Source organism: Eurosta solidaginis, chromosome 5, assembly GCF_040869045.1.
Source record: "Eurosta solidaginis isolate ZX-2024a chromosome 5, ASM4086904v1, whole genome shotgun sequence".
NCBI classification, from domain to species: domain Eukaryota; kingdom Metazoa; phylum Arthropoda; class Insecta; order Diptera; family Tephritidae; genus Eurosta; species Eurosta solidaginis.
In genome coordinates this window covers 126,845,669-126,865,554 of record NC_090323.1, presented here as the reverse complement: position 1 = coordinate 126,865,554, position 19,886 = coordinate 126,845,669, and the positions used below count along the sequence as shown (strand labels likewise).

The window sequence follows — 19,886 nt, the reverse complement described above, 5'->3', positions numbered from 1 at the left end:
GGGGTCTTCCCAGGGTGAATTGGGGTCGTGCCGGGATGTTTTTAAGGACTCCCTCGGAGTCATTTGGGAGAATTCTGTGATGGTTTTGGGGACTCCCTCGGGGTCCTCTCGGGGTCACTTGGGGTCATTCCGGGATCCATTTGGGGACTCCCTCGGGGTCATTTGGGGGTCGTTCCGGGATGTTTATGGGGACTCTCTCGGGGTCGTATAGGGGTAATTTTGGCATGGATTTGGGGACTCCCGCGGGGTCATTTGGGGATCATTCCGGGACGGTTTTGGGGACTCCGTCGGGGCATTTGGGAGACATTCCGGGATGGTTTTGGGGACTCCATCGGGTCCTCCCGGGGTCATTTAGGGGTCGTTCCGAGATCTTTTTGGAGACTCTCTGGGGATCAATTGGGGGACATAACCTCCAAATAACCTCGAGGGAGTCCCCAAAACCATTCCGTAATGACCTCGGGAGAGTCCCCAAAAAGATACCGGAACGACACCTAAATGACGCCGGGAGGACCACATGGAGTCCCCAAACCCATCCCGGAATGTCTCCCAAATTCCCCCGAGGGAGTCCCCAAAACCGTCCCGGAATGATCCCCAAATGACCCCGCGGGAGTCCCCAAATCCATGCCAAAATTACCCCTATACGACCCCGAGAGAGTCCCCATAAACATCCCGGAACGACCCCCAAATTACCCCGAGGGAGTCCCCAAAACTGTACCGGAATGATCCCCAAATGACCCCGAGGGAGTCCCCAAAACCGTCCCGGAATGATCTCGCGGGAGTCCCCAAAGCCATGCCAAAATTACCCCTAAACGACCCCGAGAGAGTTCCCTTAAACATCCCGGAACGACCCCCAAATTACCCCGAGGGAGTCCCCAAAACTGTACCGGAATGATCCCCAAATGACCGCGAGGGAGTCCCCAAAACCGTCCCGGAATGATCCCCAAATGATCTCGTGGGAGTCCCCAAAGCCATGCCAAAATTACCCCTAAACGACCCCGATAGAGTCCCCATAAATATCCCGGAACGACCCCCAAATACCCCGAGGGAGTCCCCAAAACTGTACAGGAAGGACCCCCAAATGACCCCGGGAGCACCCAATGGAAACCCCAAAACCATCCCGGAATGTCCCCCAAATGACCCCGAGTGAGTCCCCAAAGCCGTCCTGAAATTACCCCCAAAATCCCCAGAGGATCTTCCCACAATAATAGCAAAAGTAATAAATCTTCCATTTTCTCTCGATCGCACAATAACAGAATTCCAATTTAAGTTTATCCGTATAAATTAAATTATCAAGAGCGTTTGACTTATTGACAATTTGTCATCGAAAAGGCTTTTTATTTTTTACATAGAATAGCAATTACTTGATAAATTATCAAACTTGACAAATAAGCAAGATGGTGAATTTGTCAAGTGCACAGAATAGGGCTGTAAGTTTACAAAAAATTAAATTTTTAATATCATTTTCCGTCAGCGAAGCGTGCAGCCATGAGACAAAAATTGATCTACGAGGCGGCACGTCAGTCAGAGTCCTAGGGGCATCAGGGCTCTCTCCACGAATGTCCGATCCAGCTTGTATGTATGACGATACAGGTGGAACTAGCAGCAGCTTTTTGGGTGTTAGGTTTCTTACCAGCTCCCTGTTGTTGTTGTTGTTGTAGCGATAAGGTTGCTCCCCGAAGGCTTTGGGGAGTGTTATCGATGTAATGGTCCTCTCGGGAACGATTTATGTGGCCACATTTAACCTTGAGGCCATCCCCTCCCTCCCCACCCCCAAGTTCCATGAGGAGCTTGGGGTCACCAGAGCCTCGTCTGTTAGTTAAACAGGATTCGTCGCGGATAGGTGAGGTTGCCAATTGGGTTTGGAGAAGCTATATATTGTAGCCGATAAATTAAACAACTGCGCTCGTCCGATTTCACTTAACGACTGAACTTTATTTTCTCATATTTTCTTGAAGCTTGTCTGACATATCAGCACACATACATTTTTTACAAAGCACTCGATATATGCTTGCACATGCGTAAGAACGAATAGTATCTACTATTAAAGAGACATGATGAACCATACATTTACATATGCGTTAGAGTGAATTACCTTACAATAGTTACAAAGTTATTAAGAGTAAAAGAGACAATAAATAATAAGCTTTAGGTAACGACTATTATTTAAATTGACACTGTGGTACCACTTATTTATATATGTATAGCATATACATGCTTCGCACGTACTGGATTGGCTATCTACAACATATACATGGGCTAACTTGCTACAATTCGGCCATTCTGACCATTAGATCCCCTGATCTTGAGTGTTTTTTAAGTTTGCGCTTTTATTAAGCCATTGTCGTATATTTGTAACAGCCCAGACTCCTTTATAAGGTATCCTGGACTGTTGGAAACCTTCCACATCCTCCAAAACGTATCGGTCATTACGTAAAACTTTTGAAATCTTATAGGGTCCTTTAAATTTAGGAATTAACTTTCTACTTACACCCGCCGTTGAATCAAAATTGTTTACCAAAACATAATCTCCCTCTTTGTACTGGTTCGCAATCCGCTGTTTACTGTTAACGTATGTATTATTATACGATTGTAATCGCTTTTCGTTTTCTGCAGCTTGTGCTCTAATCTCTCTATGACTTTGTTGGGCGGGTTTGGCCCCTTCTTCTATCAGTTCTTCACTAAGCTGCTTTATTGTTCGGTGAATGGTATTAATCAAAGTGTATTCCACAATTTCCACCACATTGTCCCAATGAATATTTCGTTCAGTGTCGCATAGTTTTGCTATCATTGGGCCTAAACTCCTATTCACCCTTTCTACTTGACCATTCGCTTGGGGAGACCCTGTAGCTACTTTTATATGTTGAATACTTTCTGAATCTAAAAACTGCGAGAAGTCGTTTGAGGTAAAACAGCTGCCTCTATCTGATATAACTTTTTTCGGTTTGCTATATGAGCGAAAATAATCTTTAAGAGCGCTAATTACTTCTTTCGTATTGGTTGTTTTAGTAGTATAGAGTCTCACGAATTTTGTACACGAATCTATGACCACGAATATGTGTTTTTTTGAACGCGAATTATCAACCGGACCAAAATGATCTACGTGTATTGACTCAAATGGGTATTTGGGATATTATGCAAAAACCCTTCTTCCTTTCCTTGTTTGGAGGAAATCACAATGCATTTCAAACAATTCTGTATGTGACTTGCCGTCTTTTGTCTCATTTTTGCAAACCAATAGTTTTTTGACATCAGATCAACCGTTTTGTCTATGCCAACATGGCCCATTTCATCATGATATTTGAATAAGACGTTCTTTTCCATATCTTCTGGAACGCAGAAAAGAATTTTTCCATTATCAATCTTTCTGTACAGTACCCCGTTCCTCATGTCATATAAACTGTGCTCACTAACCTGCAACAAATCACGCAATTCTTTTAACTTCGTATCTCTCGCTTGGCATACAATAAAATTTTCCTCAAACGTATTAGTATCTACAACCAGCACATTGTTGACGCGACTTAAGGCATCAACATGTTGCATACGTTCACCCGACCTATGCTTCAGCGTGTAGTCAAAATTTTGAAGTTCTAACGCCCACCTAGATATTCTTGGATTAAGTTCATTTATGTTCAATGTCATAGTCAAAGAATTGCAGTCGGTGATTATTTTAAACTTAAGTCCCTGGAGATATACCCGGAATCGCTGAAGTGCATATATAATGGATAAAGTTTCTAGTTCGAAGCTATGATATTTCGACTCCATTTCACTAGTACGTTTTGAAAAATAAAATATTGGGTTCATTTTTTTGTCTGCCGTACGGTGCATCAATATTGATCCGAAACCTAGTGCACTTGCATCGCAATGCAATTCCGTTTCGTCTTTTGGATCATAGATCGCCAATATTGGTGATTCCAATAGTTTCTGCTTTAATAACTCAAAACATTTTATTTCCTCAAAACCAAATCTAAACTTTGTATCCTTCCGCGTTAAGTCATACAAAGGTTTAGCTATTATAGAAAAATCTTTAACAAATCGCCTGAAGTATGAACACAGCCCTAAGAAACTTTGTACTGCTTGAACCTTAGTTGGCACTGGAAAATTTTTTATTGCTTCTGGGCCTTTTTCATCGGCTTGAATGCCATTTTTCGAAACCGTGTACCCTAAATATTTTACCTCACTTTGTAGAAATTCACATTTATCCACCCTCAGCTCTAAATTTTTATCAGTTAGTCGTTTGAGAACTTCTATCAAGATTTCGAAATGTTACTTTATATCTTTTGTAGCGATCATTATATCATCTAAATAAATTATTACTTTATTTTCTTTAACCATGTCCGAAAATATTTTATTTACAAAACGTTGATGGTGCATTTTTAAGCCCGAACGGCATGCGCAAAAACTCAAATTGGCCCAAAGGTGTAACATAAGAAGTATATTTGATTGAGTCTTTATGCATGAACACATGAAAAAACCCATTCTTCAAATCTAGCTTCGTAAAAATTTCTTTATCAGACATCCTATCGAGCAAATCGTCTATTAACGGAATCGGGTAATTATCCTTAGCCGTTACTTTATTTAGCACCCTGTAATCTACGCACATTCTCAAATCACCGGTTTTTTTTCGAACCAGCACAATTGGCGATACAAACTCAGATTCGCTTGGTCTAATTATTTTCTTTGTTAGATAATCATCTAATAAGTTTTGCAACTCGTTTTTTTCAGTGTACGACAAACGTCTTGGAGAACAATTGAAAGGCTTCACATTTTCAATAATTAGCTTCATTTCACTCTTAATTTTAGGTTCAGCGGAGCGTTTAGTGTTATCATAGTACTTCCTAAAAATTTCGTATAGCTTATTTGTGTTATAAAAATTAATTTACAACTAACTTTTAAATTTGGCCTCTCGTTATCTTCATTATTAATTAACAAAAGTTGTTTGGTAAAATCTTGTTCGTTTTTCTCATCAACTTTACAACTTGAACCATTAATTACTTCAATTACTTTGTCAGCATAAAACTCGTTTTGTTTTAACCTTAAATCATCATTTTTACTATATGAACTTTTATCTTCGTTATTAGTATCACGAATTATTTCGTTGTCGCTTTCCATGCAACTTTATTTACATTCGTTCATTAACGATATATTTGCTTCAACTTCACCCTCACTTACTAATTTAAACTTGCAAGCCTCTAAAAAATCTCTACAATCAACACAGCCTTATAATGCATGGTACTGTCATCAACTATTATAAAATTTATTTCGAAAAATTTGCCACTTATTTTAACGTAACACAAAAACTTTCCATAAGTTACAATTTTTTCGTTATTTAAACCAAAGTATGAATTATTCAAATTTAATATATTGTTCATGTCTACTTTTTCGCTGACACAGGACCGCTTTATAAAGCTGATTGGGCTTCCAGTATCAATTAAGCATTCTAAGGAAAACGAAATATTTTTATAACATTTAATGACAAAATGAAACAATCTTACATAATCATCCACCAAATGTACACCTTTCTTTTTGTCACAAGCTGCCGATGGTCTTTGCTACCACACACGTAGCATGCTCCTAACTCTCTTTTTGGTTTCAGACAATTAGCCGCCAAATGCCCACGTATGTTGCAATTGTAGCACCTTAGTTCACGCAAGCCATTTGGTGCTGTTGATGTGGTTGCTGCCGCTTTGATATCCACCTTGGAAAAGGCCTTTATAAGTTGAGCCAGGGATGCACCTTAACGTTAAGCTAATCGTTTATCAAAAAATTTCCACCGTTTCTGTTTAAACACTTCGAAATATTATCGATAAAGAAATTATCAAGATAAATTGTATCTCGTTTTTAACCGAAACGAAAAACTTTCGTTAACGTTAAAAACGTTAACAAAAACGTGATACTTTATGTTTGAATTGTGCTGGCAATGCTATAGCCATGGTGAAGCCGTAAGGTGGTAACAGGGAGCGGACATACACACACAAACTCCATGTAATTTGTTTGTGTAATTCGTTGGTGGTAATGTCAAAAATACTCTGAGAAATGTTCGTACTGTCAAAATTCATGAGAAAAGTTGCAATCAGCTTGGCTAATGCTTTCACCTTTAATGACTCCGCCATCAATCAGCTTTGCCAGCATAGTTTGAAATTAATAATCAACATAAACGATTTGATTTCGTTTTGATAGGGCAGAAAACAAAACAAAATCATTTCGTTAATTTGACGTTCTTAACGTTAATAAACGAAACGAAATGACTTTGTTTCGTTTATTAACGTTAATTCTCGTAACGAAATGATATCGGTTCGTTGGTTAAGCATGCCTGAGTTGAGCCTTCGTGGTGTAACTTTGCAAGTATGCTTGTGTTCTTAAACGGTAGTCGGTTATACCTTCTATGGTACCACTTATTTATATACGTATAGCATATACATGCTACGCGCATGTACATGCTTCGCTATCTACAACATATACATGGGCTAACTTGCTACAATAATGCGTTGGCAACCTGAAGGGTTGCGCTACACAGCCCCTTGAATCTGGTATTTTAGTCGCCTCTTACGACAGGCATATCTACCGCGGGAATATTTTGACCCCCAACCCGCTGGGGTTACCAGCTCCCTCATCACCAGTGTTAGCAGCAGCGTTAGTGGCGTTAATAGCAGCAATGTTATTTCCATTGGCAGTTGCAGTGGCATAGTTAACAGAGTGAGAATGGTAGAATGAGCGACTTTTTATATTGCAGTTTTTAATTGCGAAAAATGTTAGAAAATTTACCAGTCAGTGGAAACAATAATTTCACTTGCAAAGTGTGCCAACACCCTTAGCCAAAGCAAATGTCAAATTCTTCTTCTTATGATTTGCCTGCAACAAAATTTGGGAGATGGCTACTTTTCAATATCAGATGGCGCCAGTTCATTCTACCGTTCTCCATAAAAATACGTGCAATCTACTCATAATGCATACGCTTGTGTTAAACTCATCTCTATGAAAAAATATCATTGCCTACATTGTTGAACGGGGAGTACAAGAGACGGCGACAACGACACAGCATGTGTAAGCGCGCAATGTTCTCGCAGCAATGAGAGAGCTGACAACACTTGACGTTTTGTTGATACCATTTGTCGTCACGCCCACACAGTCTTCGTTGTTTTTGTTAGAATTCGCTTTTGATTTAACATGAGTGTTAATATCATTTTTTATTTCTGCAATTTTTTCAATCAAAAGCTTAAATTTCACATCAATTGAAAGCAAGGCAGATTCTAGGCCAACTTTGTGTGACGCCAAGATGGTGTCATATGCCTTACAAAGTTTGCCATAGGAATTTAAACATTCAGTGCACAAGTAACTAAGATGCCGGTTCTTAGTTAGCAATTCTACATCGTATGTAGAAATGTTGCCTTCACAGAAGGTACGATGAAAGAATTTTTTACAAAAGCCACCGCACGGCACAATTAGAGTCTCACTTCGGCCGAAACTCTTATCACGCTTAGCACAGAAACTATCCACCAATATTGGCAGAAAAAAACAGAAAACCAGTTAAAATAACGTTTGCAGAGCAATAACAAACACGTCTGCACGGCACGGCTGCTTATGTAAAAAATCGGGGGAAATGGGAGGCCCTTCCAGGTCCTGCAGTAACGTGCCATGGTTTCTTTGTAAGTGGTTGTTGTTTTTGTTATAGCAGTGATTCACTCCATCCAATAGGTGCGACCAATCACAAATTGTCATCAATGTTCGCTAACGGGAGTCCAAGGGAACTTGCTGTTTCAACAGGGGTGGACCATATTGAGAGGGGTGTTAGATGCGTTGGTTCCATATTACAATTGAAGAGATGGTTGGTGTCATTTGGGCACACATTGCACGCAAGACATACATTTGGTGTGTCGGGGTTGATTCTGGATAGGTAAGAGTTTAACCTGTTACAGTACCCAGATCAAAGTTGAGCAAGAGTGACGCGCGTTTCCCTAAGGAGAGTGCGTTCTTGCTCTGCTAGTTCTGGGCATTTTTCTATAAGTACTGGATTCGCCGGCCAATTCCCGCCATAGAGGTCCGACTGCCTCCCAAGACAGTCGGTTCTATCCCCCAGCGGGTTAGGGGGGGTCAGAATATACCCGCGGTAGGTATGCCTGTCGTAAGAGGCGACTAAAATACCAGATTCAAGGGGCTGTGTAGCGCAACTCTGCAGGTTGCCAGCGCAACATATAGCTTCTCCAAACCCAATTGTCAACCTCACCTATCCGCGGCGAATCCTGTTTCACTAACAGACGAGGCTCTGGCGACCCTAAGCTCCTTATGGAACTTGGGGTTGGGGAGGGAGGGGATGGCCTGAAGGTTTAATGTGGCCACATAAATCGTTCCCGAGATGGTCGGGCCAGCACCTTAATGGTGCTGTGGTACCGGAGCGTACCGGATCTGTATCCGGCAAAGGACCATCACATCGATAACACTCCCCAAAGCCTTCGGGGAGCAACCTTATCGCTACAACAACAACAACAACACAGTCGGTTCTATGTACCGGAGCGACTCGGGATTTTCCCGACCAAGGACTGTCATTTCAGTGTAACCCCATTCAATTTGTTGCGTCCCTCCCACAAATTGTCATCCTCCCAGCAGCTTCTTGCAGTGGGACTGCTCCATATTCTCTTGCTCCGGGAAGGTATCGAATCCAATCCGGGTCCGTCTCCTGACCCCGGTCCTGAGAAATGGTTTTGCTGCATCTGCCGGAAAAGAATCTTTTTAGGACGGTATACTCTGTTCAGTGTGTCTCGTGTAAGGGATGATTGCATCGGACAGGTTGTTCTGGGGTTGATCCCAAATGCAGCTCCTGCCTTGGGCGGTGCCACTTCCTAGATGTTATGGTCTCCGCGACGGCAACCCCCCGACGGGTTTCATTGCGCCATGTTGCCAGGTCGCAAACCCCAATCTACCGGGTACCCCAATGCTTGCCCAAGGACGCCCAGTCCCAGGGCCACAACAGCAGTTGCGTCCTGGCCTTCCTCAACCCAGGCGTAGTCACCCGTCACTTACTCCCAGAGTGGCGACGTCTCCCCATATGCACTTCAGAATTATGCAGTTAAACTGTATACTTATTTCGTTCGAGCGTACCGCTGACTTCATAGTTACAGAAAAATACACTTTCATAAACTTTAAAAAAGGAAAATGGGAGGAATACCAATCTTTTACAGACAACCTCTTTGTTGCCCTCCCTATCCCGACTAATGCCCACCAAGGGGAGCGTGCTTTCCGCAAGGTCATTGAATCCGCCTCGGCACGTTTCATTCCCGCCGGGAGAATTCCCGAAATTCGGCCCCACTTCCCGGCGGTGGCCGCAAATTTAGCGAGAGAGCGTGACCTTATAAGACAGCTCGATCCAGGCGACCCCCAAATAAGGGACATAAACCAACGCATCAGATTGCTTGTGGATGAACACAAGCGGGCGAAATGGGAGGAGCACCTAAGAGGTTGTAACCTCTCTGCCGGTGTGGGTAAACTTTGGTCCACCGTAAAGTCCCTATCGAATCCGTCTAAACACAATGACAAAGTTTCCATTGTCTTCGGCGATAAAGTGCTGTCGGATTCGAAAAAATGCGCGAGCGCTCTCTGCCGTCAATATGTAATGCATTCTACGGTCGACAAAGATAGGCGGAGGGCCAACAGACACGCACATAAACATAAAGTTAGCGCGTCACCAATTACCATCACCGCCAGAGAGGTTGAAGATGCCATTGGTCACGCTAAACCATCCAAAGCAGTTGGCCCAGACGGCATAGCTATGCCGATGCTTAAAAGCCTAGGGAAAGAGGGTTTCAAATACTTAGCACATGTCTTCAACCTGCCTCTTTCCACCTTTGTCATACCCGAAAAATAGAAAATGGTCAAGGTGGTCCCGCTACTAAAGCCTGGGAAACCAGCTAACATAGGAGAGTCGCATCGTCCGATATCTCTCCTATCGTCAGTAGCAAAGAAGCTTGAAGCCATTTTGCTCCCCTACTTCCAAGCAAATTTGCAGCTAGCCTCTCATCAGCATGGCTTCAGAAAACTCCATAGCACCACCACCGCGCTAAGTGCCATCAGCACCCAGATTAATTGCGGTTTAAATCAAAACCCCCACCATAGAACAGTACTCGTAGCGCTAGACCTATCAAAAGCCTTTGATACGGTCAACCATGGCACGTTCCTGCAAGACCATGAAGGGTCTCCCATTCCCCCATGTCTTAAAAGGTGGACCGCAAATTATCTGGGTGGTCGGCAGGCATCGGTGCAATTTGGAAATGAAACATCAAAACCAAGAAGAATTAAACAGGGGGTGCCACAGGGTGGTGTCCTATCCCCACTTTTGTTTAATTTCTACATATCTAAGCTACCTTCACCACCAGAAGGAGTCACTATCGTTTCATACGCCGATGACTGCACAATAATGGCCACAGGCCCAGGCCCACAGATCCATGAGCTCTGCAACAAAATAAACGGCTACCTCCTTGATCTCTCCAGTTTTTTCGCCTCGCGAAACCTGGCATTATCATCGACTAAATCTTCCGCGACCTTATTTACAACATGGACGTCCCAAATGTCTACCATTTTGAACATCCACGTCGATGGCACTACGCTAATGACTGTCCTACACCCCAAAATCTTGGGTGTGACGTTTGATCAGGATCTACATTTTGGTGAGCACGCAGCCGCAATTGTTCCGAAAATCCAGAGCCGTAATAAAATCCTCAAATCCCTTGCTGGCAGTACCTGGGGAAAAGATAAAGAAACGCTCATTACTACATACAAAGCAATTGGCCAGCCGTTTACGTGCTACGCGTCACCCATATGGTCGCCAAGCCTAAAAACTACCCACTGGAAGAAGCTACAGGCCTGCCAAAATACTGCTCTCAGAATCGCCACGGGCCGCCTTCTTATGTCCCCAGAACACCATCTACATAATGAGGCGAGAATACTCCCCCTCAGGGAGAGAAATGAGATGCTAACCAAACAGTTCCTGTTGAATACCCAGAAACCTGGGCACCCAAACAGACATCTGATTGATGAGCCAACACCGCCTAGGGGCTTAAGGAGCTCCGTAAGCATTTTGAGGAAATACGGCACCTGAGAACCCAGCCGTATGAAGCAAAAAAACACAAGCAGGTCCTTGGTGAACTCCACAAACAGGTGAATCGAATCCGGGCCCGTCTGCTAACCCCGGTACTGAGGAATGGTTTTGCTGCGTCTGCCGGAAAATAATCTTTTTAGGACGGTCATACTCTTGTCAGTGTGTCTCGTGTAAGGGATGATTGCATCGGACAGGTTGTTCTGGGCTAGATCCCAAAATCCCACGTCCACGAAACTTTTATGATTCTTTTGTGGCTCCTTGCTGTTCACGCTCAAGGGCGTCCCGTAGTCAACGCCTTAGCGCCCCTCCACTACCTCCCAGCAGCCCTGCTGCTCGGCAAACCACAACTAGTACCCACTGCTGCTGTTGTTCTTGTTGTAGCGATAAGGTTGCTCCCCGAAGGCTTTGGGGAGTGTTATCGATGTAATGGTCCTTTGCCGGATACAGATCCGGTACGCTCCGGTACCACAGCACCATTAAGGTGCTAGCCCGACCATTTCGGGAACGATTTGTGTGGCCACATTAAACCTTCAGGCCATTGCCTCCCTCCCCACCCCCAAGTTCCATGAGGAGCTTGGGGTCGCCAGAGCCTCGTCTGTTAGTGTAACAGGATTCGCCGGGGATAGGTGAGGTTGACAATTGGGTTTGGAGAAGCTATATATTGCGCTGGCAACCTGAAGGGTTGCGCTACACAGCCCCTTGAATCTGGTATTTTAGTCGCCTCTTACGACAGGCATACCTACCGCGGGAATATTCTGACCCCCTAACCCGCTGGGGTACTCATATGGCCGTTCCCACTCACACCTACAACCTCCGTAGTAGAGTCGGGAGCACTGCCGAGCACCAGCCCCTGCCCCGCCTTCTTCCCCTCTCTCTTTCAGCAGCAATCGTGTAGGTCAGGGAAACATACTCGTTTGCCAGAACAGAATATATATGTTTGCGACATCCGTCCAATCCAGCCCCTGCCTTGCACGGTGCCACTTTCCTAGATGTTCTGGTCTCCGCGACGGCAACCCCCGACGGGTTTCATTGCGCCATGTTGCCAGGTCTCTAACCCAATTACACCGGGTACCCCAATGCTTACCCAAGGACATCCAGTCCCAGGACCACAACAGCAGTTGCGTTCTAGCCTTCACAACCCAGGCGTAGTCACCCATCTCTTACTTCTAGGGTGACGACGTCTCCCCCGTTGCACTTCAGAATTCTGCAGTTAAACTGTAATGGATTAACTGGGAAGATCACGGAGATAGTCGATTTCATGAAGCGGCACAACATCCGCATCGCCGCGATTCAAGAGACTAAACTCACAGCGAGATCTGCTCTGCAGACCTGTTCTGGGTATAATGTCCACAGAAAAGATCGTGAGAGCGGAAATGGAGGTGGCCTCGCGTTTATCATACACCACTCTGTGCATTATCAATTATTTGACCCCGACATCGGCTGCAGGGACAGTGTCTTAGAACGCCAACGCTTATCTGTCCGGTTAGGCGATGCAACCCAAGAAATCATCAACATCTACATCCCTCCTGTCACCTTTTGCCCCAGTGGATACCGCCCTAATATCAGCGCCAGCAGTTGTGAGCTAAAGTAAACAATCACCATTTTTGGTAGCAGACGCCCCCTGTTCTAGACTATTGCTCCCAATTTGTTGGTGTCAGGGAGGAATGAGTCCCTACATGATTTCCAGCATCTTTTCAAATGTAACATGGAGCCAACGACTTAACTCCAGTAGAACATATATATGAACACCAGAAGAATATATACAATTCAATTGTGGACCATATCAGAGCGCAGTAACCGGTATTTACAAATATTAAAGATAGAATTGGGTAACGTTTAACAAGACTAATTTTTATCGAACACTATCAAAGGTGGTATCAAAACACGCGTCTCGGCCTCCGTTTTAAGAATCCGAAAGCGGGAATAAAAAATTTTATTTTAATCGAAGTTATTCACAAAAACCGTAAAATGACCCCGAGACGGTCCGAAATATGGGGGCCGATTCATAGTTTTTTTGCATAGAACATATTTCTGCTTTGGCGGCCTTCGGCCGCGCTTATGAAATATTACCCTGGGTGGGTCCGACACCGGTTTGGGGATCAAAACTAAATGCGTGCAGAACACCTTTTTGCATTAGTGTGTGTGTGTATAGAACAATTCTGACAAAAAAACAACGACATTAGAACCGATTTTGGTAATTCTATACGACAGCATGACACTGCTAATACGCGTCCAAAAATTTCGAGAGAGGTGTCAAAAGATGCGTATTGACATCAGGAAAAGAAAAATTGTATCTCTGTCCGGAGATATTTGCAGTTGAAGTTGGCGATTTTCATGTGGTTGTTGTTGTGTTGGTGTACCCACAAAAAATTGTGAACATAAGTATTTTGCGCGGATATAATTTTGGTCTCCAAACCGGTGTCGGACCAATCCAGGGTAATTTTTTGGTAATTCTATACGACAGCATGACACTGCTAATAAGCGTCCAAAAATATCGAAAGAGGTGTCAAAAGACGCGTATTAATCTCGACAACTATAATCAGAAACCTGACAATAAAAATTTTGTCCGGAGATATTTGCAGTTGAAGTTTTGAAGTGAATCGTACCCACAAAAAATTGTGAACGCAGGACATCACTGTGGCGGTAGCCACCCGGACTTGGCATGGCGTAGCCCAGGGTTATTTTTTAGGTAATAGTCTAGTTGAGTATTAATAATCAGAAAGCGGAAAATAAAAATATTAACGCGTTCAAAAGATATTAACGAAAAACCGAAAAAAGGCCCGCGGGTACCTCCGAAACCGGGGGTCGGATCCATAGAACACCTTTCTGCGTTGGCGGCCTTCGGCCGCGCTTATAAAAAATAATCCTGGGCTACGCCATTCCAAGTCCGGGTGTGTGGTATAATCGTGGCTACCGCGTAGCCAGGTATTAGCAGTCGACCCCTCAACTAGACTATTACCATTTTTTATAAGCGCGGCCGAAGGCCGCCAACTCAGAAAGGTGTTCTGCGCAAAAATACTATGTATTTCACCCCCGGTTTCGGAAGGACCCGCGGGTCTTTTTTCGGTTTTTCGTTAACATCTTTTCAACGAGCTAAAATTTTTATTTTCCGCCTTCGGATTATTAATACTGATGTCCAGACGCGTCGTTTGAAACCTCTCTCGATATTTTTGGTAGCGTATTAGCAATCGACCCGTCAACTAAACTATAACCCAAATAAATAAATAAATTTTGATAAAAATTAGGGTAATAGTGCAGTTTACGGTACCCACCCAATTTTGGGCCAAAATTTTAGAGTGAGGTATCAAAAGACGCGTATTCACGTCTAGAATCCGAAAGCGGAAGTTAACTTTGGTAATAGTCTAGTTGAGGGGTCGACTGCTAATACGCTACCAAAAATATCGAGAGGTGTCAAACGACGCGTATTAATCTCGAGAACAATAATCCGATGGCGGAAAAGAAAAATCTATATCCGGAGATATTTGCAGTTGAAGTTGGCGATTGTCATGTGGTTGTTGTTGTGTTTTGTACCCACAAAAAAAATTGTGCATCACCGTGGCGGTAGCCACGGTTATACCACACACCAAACAGAGCTGAAGGTTTAAATGCCGATAAATGCAGCCACTCCTTTTTATTTTTGATGACAACAGAAAGTTCAGTTGACGTGGAATTACTCCCAGTTAAAATATGCTTAGCTTTGACATGTTTCTTGTTATGTGATGTTGTTTGTTTTGAATACTCAGCAACACGGCGACTAACATTAGCCGTGTTTTTTTTTTACACGTAAACGTCTATACGCTTAAACTTTATATGGAGTTTTAAGCGACAAACGTTAAATACACCCTGAAATTGCTGCGCATATAATTTGTCCTACCAAAGACTCTCTAAATATAAGATGGTAGGTACATTGTAGAGTTCTAAAGCTTTGTGGAAGGTATGCCTGTCGTAAGAGGCGACTAAAATACCAGATTCAAGGGGCTGTGTAGCGCAACCCTGCAGGTTACCAGCGCAACATATAGCTTCTCCAAACCCAATTGTCAACCTCACCTATCCGTGGCGAATCCTGTTTCACTAACAGACGAGGCTCTGGCGACCCTAAGCTCCTTATGGAACTTGGGGTTGGGGAGGGAGGGGATGGCCTGAAGGTTTAATGTGGCCACATAAATCGTTCCCGAGATGGTCGGGCCATCACCTTAATGGTGCTGTGGTACCGGAGCGTTCCGGATCTGTATCCGACAAAGGACCATCACATCGATAACACTCCCCAAATCCTTCGGGGAGCAACCTTATCGCTACAACAACAACAACAACATTTGAGCTGATGTGGCAATTTCGCGCGTACGTTGAACGAAATGTTGACAATCTATTTATCATCTCTAGGAAATTAGCGACATTCCATCAACTAAGCAGCACCTTAGCAATACTACTGTTATTGTTTGGCTGCTCAAACACACCCACATTAATTGTGCATTAAATCTAAAATATAAAACTCAAAAATGACTCTGCTTGTTATGTCCGCAACATTTATTTAGTTCAAAGTCACAGCCAATAATAGCCAAAGCCATAGTAATTTACAAGGGTCATCTATTCTTTCTCTGATTCAAAATCTGAAATACCAGCGCTACCGTCATCATCTCATTGTCATGTTGTTGTTGTTGTTGTAGCAATGCTCGCCCCACCTAATAGCCGCGACCGATCACAAATTGTCATCAATATCCTCTAACGGGAGTCCAAGGAAACTTGCCGTTTCAACAGGGGTGGACCATAAGGAAAGGGGTGTTAGAGGCGTTGGTTCCACATTACAATTAAAGAGATGGTTGGTGTCATGTGGGGACACATTGCAAGCAGGGCATACATTTGGTATGTCGGGGTTGATTCTGGATAGGTAAGAGTTTAACCTGTTACAGTATCCAGAACGAAGTTGAGCAAGAGTGACACGCGTTTCCCTGGGGAGTATGCGTTCCTCTTCTGCGAGTTCTGGATATTTTTCTTCAAGTACTGGATTCACCGGGCAATTCCCGACATAAAGGTCCGACGCCTGTCTATGGAGTTCACCAAGGACCTGCTTGTGTTTTTCCGCTTCATACGGCTGGGTTCTCAGGTGCCGTATTTCCTCAAAATGCTTACGGAGATGACTCCTTAGGCCCCCAGGCGGTGCTGGTTCGTCAATCAGATGTCTGTTGGGATGCCCAGGTTTCTGGGTATTCAACAGAAACTGTTTGGTCAGCATCTCATTTCTCCCCCTGATGGGGAGTATCTCATTGTCATCATTGTCAGTAGTACCAAACTCGTGCCTGACACACAAAAATCGTTTCATTCAATAGCGCAAGTGAATGTACTACGCACTCACTACTAAGTAGCGTAAAAAATTCGCTTGCATTCATTGCGTGAATGAGCTACCATTGAGCTGACACCGCATTGGCGCTGGCGCCATGCATTTTACACCACTAAAATTGCGCGAATGACCAGGCTCATGACTTTTTTAATCCAAATGGTGCCGTCCCACTCTGTGGAGAATGAACGACTCTGCAATGCTCCCTTTTATTAATCTACTCTCTTTGCCTCTACACTGATTCTTGCTTTGGCAACAACAAAAGTATCGAGTGACGCCTCTTAACAAATATATACTCTTTGCTATTACCAAAATTAGGTGATGCACCGTCTTGTAAAACGTTACCTAGAATTATTTACAAAACCACTGTCATTTCATCTGCGTGATTGCATAAATACGTACGTACAAATATCGATTTGGCATAAACAACTTCACAAATTTCAAGCGATGCAGACATAAACTATTCGCACATTAATTGATGTTAAGATCTGCTGGACACATTTACAGTAGCAATGCTATTTTTTCAAATATACGACTTTGCAAATGCTGGATATATACCAGTACACAAGTATTTATTATTTAAAAGCACAACAAGCCTTTAAAACACTTTTCCTAAACACGAAAAACCATGATTTGGTCACAAACAAAATAGGGATGAAACGATACTTATAAATACATGAATATAAGGATACTTTAAACCGATACCGACTATTTGTTATCGATAACTTTTTACTATACTATGGTGGTTGTAGGTAAAGCCGGAGTCATTGATGCCGTATGTCGTATCGCTGTATCCGTATCCCTAACGTAATCAGCTGTTTATCGTTACGACGGTAAACCAAAACCCAATTGGTTGGCTACGATACGGTTACGCTTTTAGCGGCACCAATAATCGATTGCATTGATTCTCATAAGGTTGGTCGAATCAGCTGTTAAAAGGTTACCGATACGGTTACCGATAAAGCACCAATGTCTCCAGCTTAAACCAAAACCCAATTGGTGGGCTACGATACGGTTACGACCTTAGCGGCACCAACAATCGATTGCATTGATTCTCATAAGGTTGGTCGAATCAGCTGTTATAAGGTTACCGATACGGTTACCGATAAAGCACCAATGTCTCCAGCTTTAAGCGCGAATCAAAGGTGACTTATAACCATAAAGCCATAACCAGATAAAACAGCTGATCGAACCTACCTTATGGAAATCAATGTAATCGATTAATAGTGCCGTACCATAACGCTAACTCGATTACATTGATTTCCTTAAGGTAGGTTCGATCAGCTGTTTTATCTGGTTATGGCTTTATGGTTATAAGTCACCATTAATTCGCCCTTAAAAGAGTGGTAACGGCCGTATGATTTGGTGGTGCCGTGGGGCGAGAGCAGCAGAGGGTACTTGTTGTGGCTTAATGAGCAGGGGGGCTGCTGGGAAGTAGTGGGGGAGCGCTAGCGCGTATACTACGGGACGTCCTTGGGCGTGAACAGCAAAGAGCCACAAAAGGTTTATAAAAGTTACGAGGACGTCGGGTTTTGAGATCTAGCCCAGAGCAACCTGGCAGGGTGACACACTGACAAGAGTATGACCGTCCTAAAGTGATTCTTTTGCGGAAGATGCGGCAGAGCAATTTTTCAGGACCGGGGTTAGGAGACGGACCAGGATTGGATTCGATACCTTTCCGGTGCAAGAGAATATGGAGCAATACCCTGCTAGGAGCTGCTGGGAGGATGACAATTTGTGGGAGGGACGCAACAAATTAAATGGGGTTACACTGAGATGACAGTCCTTGATCGGGAAAAATCCCGAGTCGCTCCGATACACATAACCGACTGTCTTGGGACGAGAATGGGTCTCCTAAGCATTATCTAAGCGGGGATAAGCGTTTTTTTACGCGCAAACGTAAACGTATACGCGTATAAAAAAAACAGGGCTATAGTCAAAATAAAATAGGTTTTAAATTTACTTGCAGCTTTTTTGACAGATATCTCATAGAAAATTATGTCAAAAAGCTGCACTTAATTTAAAAACCTATTTTATTTTGACTATGATTAAGCATATATATATATGCTGTATATTTTGGCCAATAAGATAAATTTTAATAGTGACGTTCCAATGACGAGTGAACTAGATACGGATTTTCTATTTTTAACATGCAAATGCAACAACAACGTTGTGTTCCTGATATTTATCTGGATCAATTTCTGATCCGTATAGCAGTTCTGTTCGTTTCGTTTTCTGTAGTAGATTTTTTAAAAGCTAACCACCTTTGAGTTGGTAGCAATCATGGCTCAGCTGTATGGTTGGCTCATCTCTACAGCAACAACATACCTATGTTCAGATTGTCAAAATCAGCGTATTGGTGTTAGACGAATGGAATGGAATGAAAACATAAAACTTAGCAGCTTTTGTGTGTAGTAAGAAAATGTTGTCAATGTGTTGGTTGCATTTTGAATTTGCCATCTGTTTCTGACAATACCTACTCCAGTGAAATGAAAAAAATAAAATCAGCTGATGAGATGAGCCAACCATATATTTGAGCCATGGTAGCACTGAAATAAATATGTGTACATATGTGTATACATAAAAGATTTCGTCATATTTAAAAGCAAAAACACGGAAAGAGTAAACAACTTGAAGAAAATGTAAGGAAAATAAATAGTTTGTTTACGTGCGAAGCTATTTAAATATTAATAATTCTATCAGTATCTTCAATTTTTGTGTACGTTTCTTCTTCTTATTTTCAACAAAACAGATGTTCTATATTAGTACTGCCAGCTCTCATAAAGTTCATCCAGGTCGTTCCAATGAGATTTGATCGTTAGCCAGAGCTCGGAAACTCAAAGAACGCTCCTACTGATTTCCATAAGGTTGGTTGGATCAGCCGTTTTATCTGGTTATGGTTAAGTCAACATTAACTGGCCCTTAAGGAGCAGCGCGATAGATTGAAGCAAATTATCTTACGAGTAGAGTGATGACTGAACCACTTAAAAGCCAAATTAAACTTCCTTAAGCCGGAGCCATTGGTGCCGTATGTCGTATCGCTGTATCCGTATCCCTAACGTAATCAGCTGTTTATCGTTACGACGGTAAACCAAACCCCAATTGGTTGGCTACGATACGGTTACGACCTTAGCGGAACCAATAATCGATTGCATTGATTCTCATAAGGTTGATCGAATCAGCTGTTAAAAGGTTACCGATACGGTTACCGATAAAGCACCAATGTTTCCAGCTTTAACCCTAACACCATAGTCGTAACCATACTCATATCCATAACCATCTCAATGTGGTCGATTAATGGTGCCTTAACCTAAAAATCGTAAAAATTTCATAAAAATGATGAAAACGCAAAAAATTACAAACATATTCCACAAAAAATAAGTATCTTAGTCATAACGTATCCAAAACAATGAAGAAAATCTAAAAAAAGTTATTAAATTCACCAACTCAAATATTTTTAGGTTATGG

At 42.9% G+C, this 19,886-nt stretch overlaps 1 protein-coding gene across 9 annotated transcripts in view; it reads right to left on the bottom strand.

The window, feature by feature from the left end:
• Window positions 1-17,056, bottom strand: part of LOC137251942 (folliculin-interacting protein 1) — a 428,398-nt gene extending 411,342 nt beyond the window's left edge. For 3 of the 9 annotated variants that reach the window (XM_067786988.1, XM_067786982.1, XM_067786992.1), the window contains exon 1: window positions 16,764-17,056. The gene's annotated coding sequence lies outside the window, so the exon portion shown is untranslated. Of the gene's footprint in view, window positions 1-5,492; window positions 5,777-16,727 lie in introns of those variants that run through there. The other 6 variants (XM_067786984.1, XM_067786991.1, XM_067786986.1 and 3 more) reach the window with 5 other exon arrangements.
• Window positions 17,057-19,886: the final 2,830 nt, after the last annotated feature.